This window comes from Budorcas taxicolor, chromosome 16 (genome assembly GCF_023091745.1).
Source record: "Budorcas taxicolor isolate Tak-1 chromosome 16, Takin1.1, whole genome shotgun sequence".
Lineage (NCBI taxonomy): Eukaryota > Metazoa > Chordata > Mammalia > Artiodactyla > Bovidae > Budorcas > Budorcas taxicolor.
Genome location: NC_068925.1, coordinates 4970919 through 4980119, shown reverse-complemented (window position 1 = coordinate 4980119; position 9201 = coordinate 4970919).

Sequence of the window (9201 nt, the reverse complement as noted above, 5' to 3'; positions counted from 1 at the left end):
TGTGTGTGTCTGTGTGTGTGTGTCTGTGTGTGTGTCTGTGTGTGTCTGTGTGTGTGTCTGTGTGTGTCTGTGTGTCTGTGTGTGTATGTGTGTCTGTGTGTGTGTCTGTGTGTGTCTGTGTGTGTGTGTCTGTGTGTGTGTCTGTGTGTGTATGTGTGTGTGTCTGTGTGTGTCTGTGTGTGTGTCTGTGTGTGTGTGTGTCTGTGTGTGTGTCTGTGTGTCTGTGTGTGTGTGTCTGTGTGTGTCTGTGTGTGTGTGTCTGTGTGTGTGTCTGTGTGTGTGTGTCTGTGTGTGTGTCTCTGTGTGTGTCTGTGTGTGTGTGTCTGTGTGTGTGTGTCTGTGTGTGTCTGTGTGTCTGTGTGTGTGTCTGTGTGTGTGTGTCTGTGTGTGTGTCTGTGTGTGTGTGTCTGTGTGTGTGTGTCTGTGTGTGTGTGTCTGTGTGTGTGTGTGTCTGTGTGTGTGTGTCTGTGTGTGTGTGTGTCTGTGTGTGTGTGTGTCTCTGTGTGTGTGTGTGTCTCTGTGTGTGTGTCTGTGTGTGTGTGTGTGTCTGTGTGTGTGTCTGTGTGTGTCTGTGTGTGTGTCTGTGTGTGTATGTGTCTGTGTGTGTCTGTGTGTGTCTGTGTGTGTGTGTCTGTGTGTGTGTCTGTGTGTGTGTGTGTCTGTGTGTGTGTCTGTGTGTGTGTGTCTGTGTGTGTGTGTGTCTGTGTGTGTGTCTCTGTGTGTGTATGTGTGTCTGTGTGTGTGTGTGTGTGTCTCTGTGTGTGTGTGTGTGTCTGTGTGTGTGGCTGCTGGAAAGTAGGGTCAGCTTAGAGCTTCTCCTGCAAGGCCTGTAAGAGTATATTTAGGCCATTAGGGTTTCCATCTCTCTTAGCCTCATTCTTGGTTCCATTTTATGCTCCTGCTTGTTCTTTTTCTCCTTTGCTTCTACCTTGATTATCTTTCTATGCCTGTCTTCAAACCCTTGCCGATACAGAGTCTCCTTTAAGCTGTGGGAATTCACCTCTCCTTGGTTTTAGGGGCAGGAATGGCTGTCCCACCGTGCCCTCTTCATCTTGATTTGTCTCATCTTTTATTAAATTTGGTCTCTCTTTTGCAAGTTGTTCCGCTGAACAACACTCTCCCTGTGATGTGAGCCAGTTCCCTTCCAGTGCATTCTTTCTCTCTCAAATGTCTCTTAGAGTAAAAGCAGATCCCTGACTGGCCTTTTTATTTAAATTCATTATCATCCATAAGCATACAAATCCCGTCCCTCTTGACCCTCCCTCCCACCTCCCACCCCATCCCACTCTTCTAAGCTGTCGCAGAGCACAGACTTGAGCGCCCTGGTCATAGAGCAGATCCCCGCTGGCTATCTGTCTCACGCACAGTAACGCCTGTGCTTCTGTTCTGCTCGCTCAGTTCGTCCCATCCTCCCCTTCCCCCACTGTGTCCACAAGCCTGCTGTCTATGCTGACATTTCCATTGCTGCCCTGCCAACAGGCACATCAGTACCATCTTTCTAGATTCCATATACATGCGTTAGTATAGGATATTTTTTCTCTGACTTACTTCACTCTGTATAATAGGCTCTAGGTTCATCTACCTCATTAGAACTGAATCAAATGTGTTCCTGTTTTTGATTGAGTGATATTCTGTAGTAGGTATATGTACCACAGCTTCTTTATCCAGTCATCTGTCGATGGACATCTAGGTTGCTTCCCTGTCCTAGCTATTGCAAATAGTGCTACAATGAACACTGGGGTACATGTGTCTTTTTCAGTTATGGTTTTCTCAGGGTATATGCCCAGCAGTGGGATTGTTGGGTCCAACAGTAGTTTTGCTCCTTGTTTCTTAAGGAATCTGCATATTGCTCTCCATAGTGGCTGCGTCAGTTTACACTCGCACCAACAGTGCAAGAGGGTGAAGACTACAGTACAAAGGTACAGTCATCAAGACAGCGCGGCCCTGGCGCAAAAACGGGAATAGAGGCCAATGGGCCGGAACAGGGAGCCCAGAGATAAAGCCGTGCACCTATGCGTGCCCCGTCTTTGACAAAGGAGGCGAGAATATACAAGGCAGAAAAGACAGACGATTCAATAAGTGGTGCCGGGAAAACTGGACAGCTACGTGTGAAAGAATGAAATTAGAACACTTCCTGACACCATACACACGGATAAACTCGAAATGGATTAGAGACATAAATGTGAGACCAGAAAATACAAAGCTTTTAGAGGGGAACATAGGCAGAATACTCGATGACATAAATCACAGCGAGTTCCTCTATGACCCACCCTCTAGAGGAGGGGAAGCGAAAACAAAAATAAACGAGTGGGACCTAATTCAAAGCTTCTGCACAGCAAAGGAAACTGGAAACAAGGTGAAAAGACAACCCTCAGAATGGGAGAAGATAAGGAGTGAAACAACAGATAAAGGATCAGTCTCCAAAATATACAGGCAGGTCTTTAAAGGAGGACAAGCTACCTTCAGTTTCCCCTAATTCACAGGGAGAGGTGGGCTGTGACACTCGTGAGGTCGGCAGACGTCCTATCGCACCGTGTCCTCGCCCCACCAAGCGCCCTGCGACAGGGCCCAGCTGCCCCCGCAGAGTAACGGGGCTTCACTCCCAGCTCACATTTTCGAGTCCTTACCACGGGCACTACTGAAAACAGTGCCGTTGAAGCTCATTACCTTGGTCCTGCAGCACTCTGTGGAGAAGGTAATTTTACTGTGTTTCCATTTCACAGATGTGGAAGCCAGGGCACAGAATCGCAGAGCTTACAGTAGGTGGTGGGTCCAGGATAGAAGCAGAGGCAGCCTGCCCGAGCCCGCTCCTGATCACTCTGCATTTGCCTCTAAGTTCCCCCCGGAGGGTCCCGATCTCCCGGCTGGGACTCTGGCAGTCTGCAGCCTCCCTCCGTTGCCTTTGCTACTGTTTATTATCATTTCACGGGGAGACTAGGGTGAAGGGCCCCACGTCTCCCTCCCTACAGCCGCTCTTCCCCTGCAGTGCATCTTGTCCTGCACTGTCAGATTAGTCTTTCTGACAGTCAGGGACCTCCAGGGACAACCCATCATTGTCATCAGAGAGCCCCAGAATGGGAGGATCCTGGAGGCAGAAGGGACGGAATCCTAGGGCTCTCTTGCTCAATCGTGCCCACCCCTATGTGAAGCAAATCCTTTGCTGAAGCTGGTCTGCTCTAATTCCCACTCCTACCCTAAGTCTTTGTTCGTAATGTGTCTGTCCTTGCCTGGGATGGCCAACCTTTTCTTCTGCCTATCCACACCTTACTTGTTTGGTAGGTTCCAGCAACCCACTCCAGTACTCTTGCCTTGAGAATCTCTTGGACAGAGGAGTCTGGTGGGCTGCAGTCTATGGGATTGCAGAGTTAGACACGACTGAGCGACTCACACACACACAGACACACACACACGCCCAGAGTCAGAGTTTCACCTTCCCCAGGAAGCTCTCCCTGAACACCTCCCACCCCTAACCAGGGGTGATTGTTTTCCCCTCTGCTTCTGAACTTCTGCAACATTTTTTGGGTACTATATTGGGATCCAATTATGAACTTGGAGTTCTTACTTTTATTTTTATTTTTTTTTTTGACTTCTTACTTTTAATCTTACGTGTTTAGAGTTTGTTTCTTCATGTAGACATAATCTCTTTGAAGACAACAATCACATTTTAGATCTCTTTATATTGTCCACAGATTATCCAACATTTTTTGTACATTAGTTATGCACAATAGGAGAAGGAAATGGCAACCCACTCCAGTGTTCTTGCCTGCAGAATCCCAGGGACGGGGGAGCCTGGTGGGCTGCCGTCTATGGGGTCGCACAGAATCGGACACGACTGAAGTGACTTAGCAGTATGCACAATAAATCTCGTATACAAGACCTACAAGATACCAGGAAGGGAGTGCTTAAGATAGTAATTTGTCAGCATCTGAGGGCTGGTTTGTCATCATAAGAGAACTAGGGGATAGATTCATTTCGGTTTTAAGAAGCAGCACAGAAAACAGGGTAGATGGGTAGCTTCCTAACTTCGCACAGCAGTGAAATTCTGCCTTTAAAAGCAATCTTCATAGGAGCCCAACACGTGAAGCTGGCAGAGACAGACTCTTCCGACTGCCCTGGAGTGTGGCTGCTCTGTGCCCACCACCCGCCTCCACAGCAGCTTGGAGGGAACCTTGGGGATGGAGTATGATATCTTGAAAACCCCTGGGAACGATCCATCTTGTCTTACTTCACATAGCAGCATTTACTAACTTGGCTGCTGAAAGAAGAGACGGTGTGCACTCGATCTTATGGAAAACCTGTTTGCTTTGTGTTTATAAAACGGCAATTAAGCAACTTTCTTCTCTTTGTTTCGCACAAATTTGGTTTTGTTTTTTTCCGTTAGCCTTGTTCATGCCTTGTTCTCCTGAGGAGAAGATGCTTCTGCCAGAGCCCTCACTGCATTTGGTTAAACAGTTGTTCATTCCTCTGTTGTCCCCGTTAAAGAGCCAGCTCTTTGAAAGCAGGCAGTCTGCCTTACCCACCTTCTCATCTTCGGTCTTAGCAGGGTGTCTGGTGTGCAGTAGGTATTCAGGAACTGATGTCCCAAGGGACCTGAGTCTCTAGCTACTCAGCCCTCTCTCCGTGAGCCAGCCCCAGCTCATGGCCTCTGTGGCTGATCCACGTGGACTGTGGGTGTGGCATGTCTTTCTCCTGCTTCACAGCCTAAGGCGGAGCACCTACCCTGCCCTCCCCTCCCCTGCCCCCCTCTTCCCCTGCCTGACTGGCACGGGCTCCAGGAATATTAGTTAATTTTAATATTAGCCTAAGAAAGATTCATGAGGAAGGCAAATTTGCTCTTAAAAGTGTAATTAATTCCAAAGCCAAATAGAGGAGAGTTATGGATTATCTGCTTTGCTGCTGCGTTCAAGCGATGTGGAGAATCAAGAGTTGACTAGATGAGCAAAGAAAAATCATTTAAGTGTCGGTGCTGTGTAGACCAAACTCCAGATGGCTCCTTGTGAAGTAGGCTCGTGGCTGAGACCAAAGATTTGGGCTGAAGTAGTCCCCGTGCAAGGGAGGCAAAGAGGAACCCTCCAATCAGACATCCTGTCCAGTCTGTTCCAGCTCCTAAACCATTCGCAGACCACGTGCCTTTCTCTCTAGTCCTCTCGCAAACTGGCCTGGTCCAGTCTGAGTCAACTCTTTTCTGGACTGTTTCAATAACTTCCCTAAGAGGCCTCCAGACTCTGCTCTACGAACTCATTCTCTACTCAGGCTCAAAGTGAAATTGCATCAAATGCATGAATGCATTGTCCTCAACCCAGTGTCAAACACAGTCATGCCATGCACTGCTCGTGAACTTCCAAATGTGCATAGAAGTGAAGGGTTAACTCCTTGGCATGGGCCACAGAACTCTTCACAAGTCGGCCCAACCTGTTCACCAGGCTCATTTCCTTCTTGCTCACCACATCCCAGAATGACGGTCCCCAGCTCTCTTTTTATAGGGCAAACTATGGCTTGCTCTAGAAGCCTCAGCCCAAATGAAACTTTCAGCCCTTAGAAACTTCCAATTCTGGGTTCCTGGAGCACTCTGTTAACAGTTTCTCTTAGTTTCTTGATATTATTTGCTTTCTTTTCTCTTTAAGGGAATGAGCTCCTTAAAAGGACTGTGGGTTTTGCATCTTTGTATTTTCTCTTCCCTGTCTCCCTAATTTAGGCCAAGCATAAAGTCCATCCCATAGGAGATGACCAATACATATTTGTTGAAAGACATTGGTCAGTTCATAATTTCAATAGTGATGCCAACCGGATTAGCTCACTGAAACAAACTTCCTCCTTCGTCCCTCAGTCAATAGTAAGTGCAGCTTGAAATATCTGAGAAAATGCCTCAGTTCTCCACTTCCTTGTACCTGCCTAGCTGAGGCTCAGAGGCAGGTGGCTTTGGGAGGAAAGTTGGGAGAGAATAGCAAGTGATGCATACTTCAGCCTGACAGCTGCTGATCCTTGCTTTAGTTGATTTCCCCCTTTGCAAATGGTTATTGGCAATTGAAACTGCATATCTACTCTCTGCTCCCCTATGTAAATTGCATTTACATTTAAATTGTGCATTCTTCCAAAGGATGGGGTTAGTAAATAACATCAGATTAAGCTTGAGGAGAGGAAATTGTGCCCCATGTCAAACCTGAGACTGAAGTGACATCTGGCTTTTAGTATTTCCGTTATTTCAGTTTAATAACAGCATGTGGCATTAAGGGAAAAGAAATTGGATCTACATTTTAATGAAAGGAGGAAGCTCTCAGGGTTTAGATACCTTATCATGTTGAATACCTAGTCGATTGGCAATTAAAACTTGTTTCCCTGGAGAAATGGAATAAAACATCTTTGCAGCCATGGAGAGAATAACACAAAAAACAAGCTAATGACCAGGACTTCACAGATAAAACCAAGGGAAATGGGTGATGTAAACATAAACATCAAATATTTCAGGATATCGCAGAGTACAGAAATTTTTAAACAGGATCACACTGAGAATAGAATCATGCATATGCTTCAGACAGAATGGTTTGCGAATAATAGGGGGATCAACACAATCACATCATCTGATTAAATTCTTTGTCAGCCTAGCTTGTTTTAAGTTCCAGAAGTCTGACCAAGAAAATATTTTAGAAATGCTCGTGTCATCCCAAGAGTCTGTTTAAATGGAAGCAGTTCCACCTGCTGGCTGCTTTCTTTGTTCAAAGCAATTCTGGGAAATGTAAATAAAATGCTTGTGCATCCTAATAACCCAAGCCTATCATTTATTTGCTTTGATTGGAAACAAATGTGTCAATTTTCAAAGTCTTTGTTTGGTAAACCCAGTGTTCAGATGTTGGCAAATGTTTGCATTGTATGTTTGTTTGGAAACTGATGCTTTATTCACAGACTCGGGAGCCAGAGCCCTTGGAACCACATGCACACAGAGATGCTCAGTCCTCTCCCAGAACCTGTACAGTGTCGACATGACAGAGTCCCATGGGCAAGTGTAAGTGGGGTGGAGACTTCTAAGAAAGACACTGGTTGTAGCAACTTTCTGCGATAGAGCTCATGAAAAATCAAAACAACAGAAAACATTTATATACTACTCACTATGTACCAAGCACTTCATGTGCCAAACACTTCATATGCCAAGCGCTCAGTGAATCCACGCAACAGCCCTGTGAGGTAGGTACCACTGTCACCCGCATTACAGGTGAAGAAAAGGAGACGCAGTAAGGTTAGTAACTTCCCCCACCCAGGGGCACTCAGCTGGTAGGACACAGACTGGAATTTGACTCTAGCCAGGCTGGCTCCACTGTCCTCTTAAGCCCTCGCAGTGGTTTCCTCCTACCCCTGGTATTTAATGAAAGCATTGTGTTTTCACAAAGCTATATTTTGTCTTGCATAATTGTTTTTAAAGTCCCAGCAGTATTTTTTGAAATGCCCAAGCTAATAGTCTGAGGGTTCTTTCTTAAACAAAATTAAGCAACAACAACAGAAACTAGCCGCTGCAATATGGATAATAAATAATATCTGCGCCAGAGGTCTTTCAGGAGTGTGCAGAAGATGAAATGAGATGATATGAGAGTGCTTTGAATAGGCCAAAACCATCCAAGTTCTGAAACACCGTTTACCAAAATACTCATTTCCCTACGTGAGCAGTCCCTTAACAAGTTAATAGGAGTTCCTTCTACCTTCCCATTTTCCCTAGAGCATATGGCCAAATCACCCATCTACTACTGGGAGTCTTTTGATGATGGCCTGGACACTCGAGTCTGTCTGACTTCTCCTTTATCTTCCCAATCTCTTAGCACCATTTGGTTTGGTAACAGGCCCTTCTCACTTCCTGTGCGTGACAGTCTCTCTGCATCCCTTGACACTTTACCATGGCAGTTGGCCTCTGAAGTTGACCAGTGCGTCCTTCTGTTTGAAGTCAGGTTGAACTCATCATCTGCCTTTCACATCAGTTTGTTGCCAGGGGGATTTCTGATGTCACAGGTCAGTATTATGATTACCATAATACTTAACAGGCCAAAAGGGATTGGTTACTAGTGGAAATCCTTGGGTGAAACTCACCCAGCTTTAGTAACCAGCCCAACTGCAGAGACTTTAGACAACCATGTAAGCGGGTAAGTGAATTAATCATTCAACTGGATCCCACTTGAATTTTTCTTCCATATGTGTGTTCCCTTTAAGCAGTTGCCTCCTGTCACTTGAAATTGATGAGGGCTCTTTTGGAGGTTATTTTTGGGAAGGTGGAGAAACAACAGACAGCTGTTCTTGGGAACAAGTGTCATAGGATCTGCCTAAGCTGGCTTCCAGTTTAAAAACTGTCTGAGGCGCATCCTCCTTTTCCTTCACACCATTAGGTCATTTACTAGTGGCCCTTAAAGTGTCAACTCAGCTTTCCAAACACACAGGAAAGAAGGAAACTCACATCTACCAAGTACCTACTATGTGCCAGAACGTGACTCTGGTCAAAGTATAGCTTTCTTGAGCCAATAAAATTCAAAGTCCTTACTTAAAATTGGTCCAAACCCTGATATGCTGAGTGATTGTCTTGAAGTCATTTTCGCTGCAATATTAAGAAGACTGGAAACGTGATAGAGACGAGGTATAATAAATAAAGCTTTGACAAAGGCATCTGTCTTTTCGGAGTTTTATTAAGCAGGTAGAAGGTCCTTTTTAGGGGATACAAGGATCCACAAAATAAAACTGATCGAACCTGAGGTTGTATAGATTTGGAAAGCCATATCAAGAATTGCCTAAGTCTATATAAATCAATTTGTGTGCCAGAGAATGAATAGCTGACTTTTTTTTCAAATGCCAATTCAGCAATTACAAAGTCTGCTGGCAGCTAATTAAAACTGCCATCCCGTTATGTTCAGAGTTGAATTACGAGTGTGAAAAGATACTGTCTGCAGTACTTGGTGTTCTGCACTCTCTGTGCTCTCATCAAAAGGAGGGCGGGGATAAATAACTTTTATTTAACTCACTAAAACATCTCTCTCAGCTCTTTCATATTTAATTAACTTATCTTCTCAGAGCTTGTGTCTTACTCAGAGCGCCTAAGCAGTGATCGAAATATTTGTTCATTTTGTGTAGAAGATTTTTCTTACATTAGTTGAGTAGAAAAGTTAGAAATAATTGAACCCCAAAGACACTGGGGAAAGTGACACTCTATCAAAGCTTTGCATTGAGGCCACT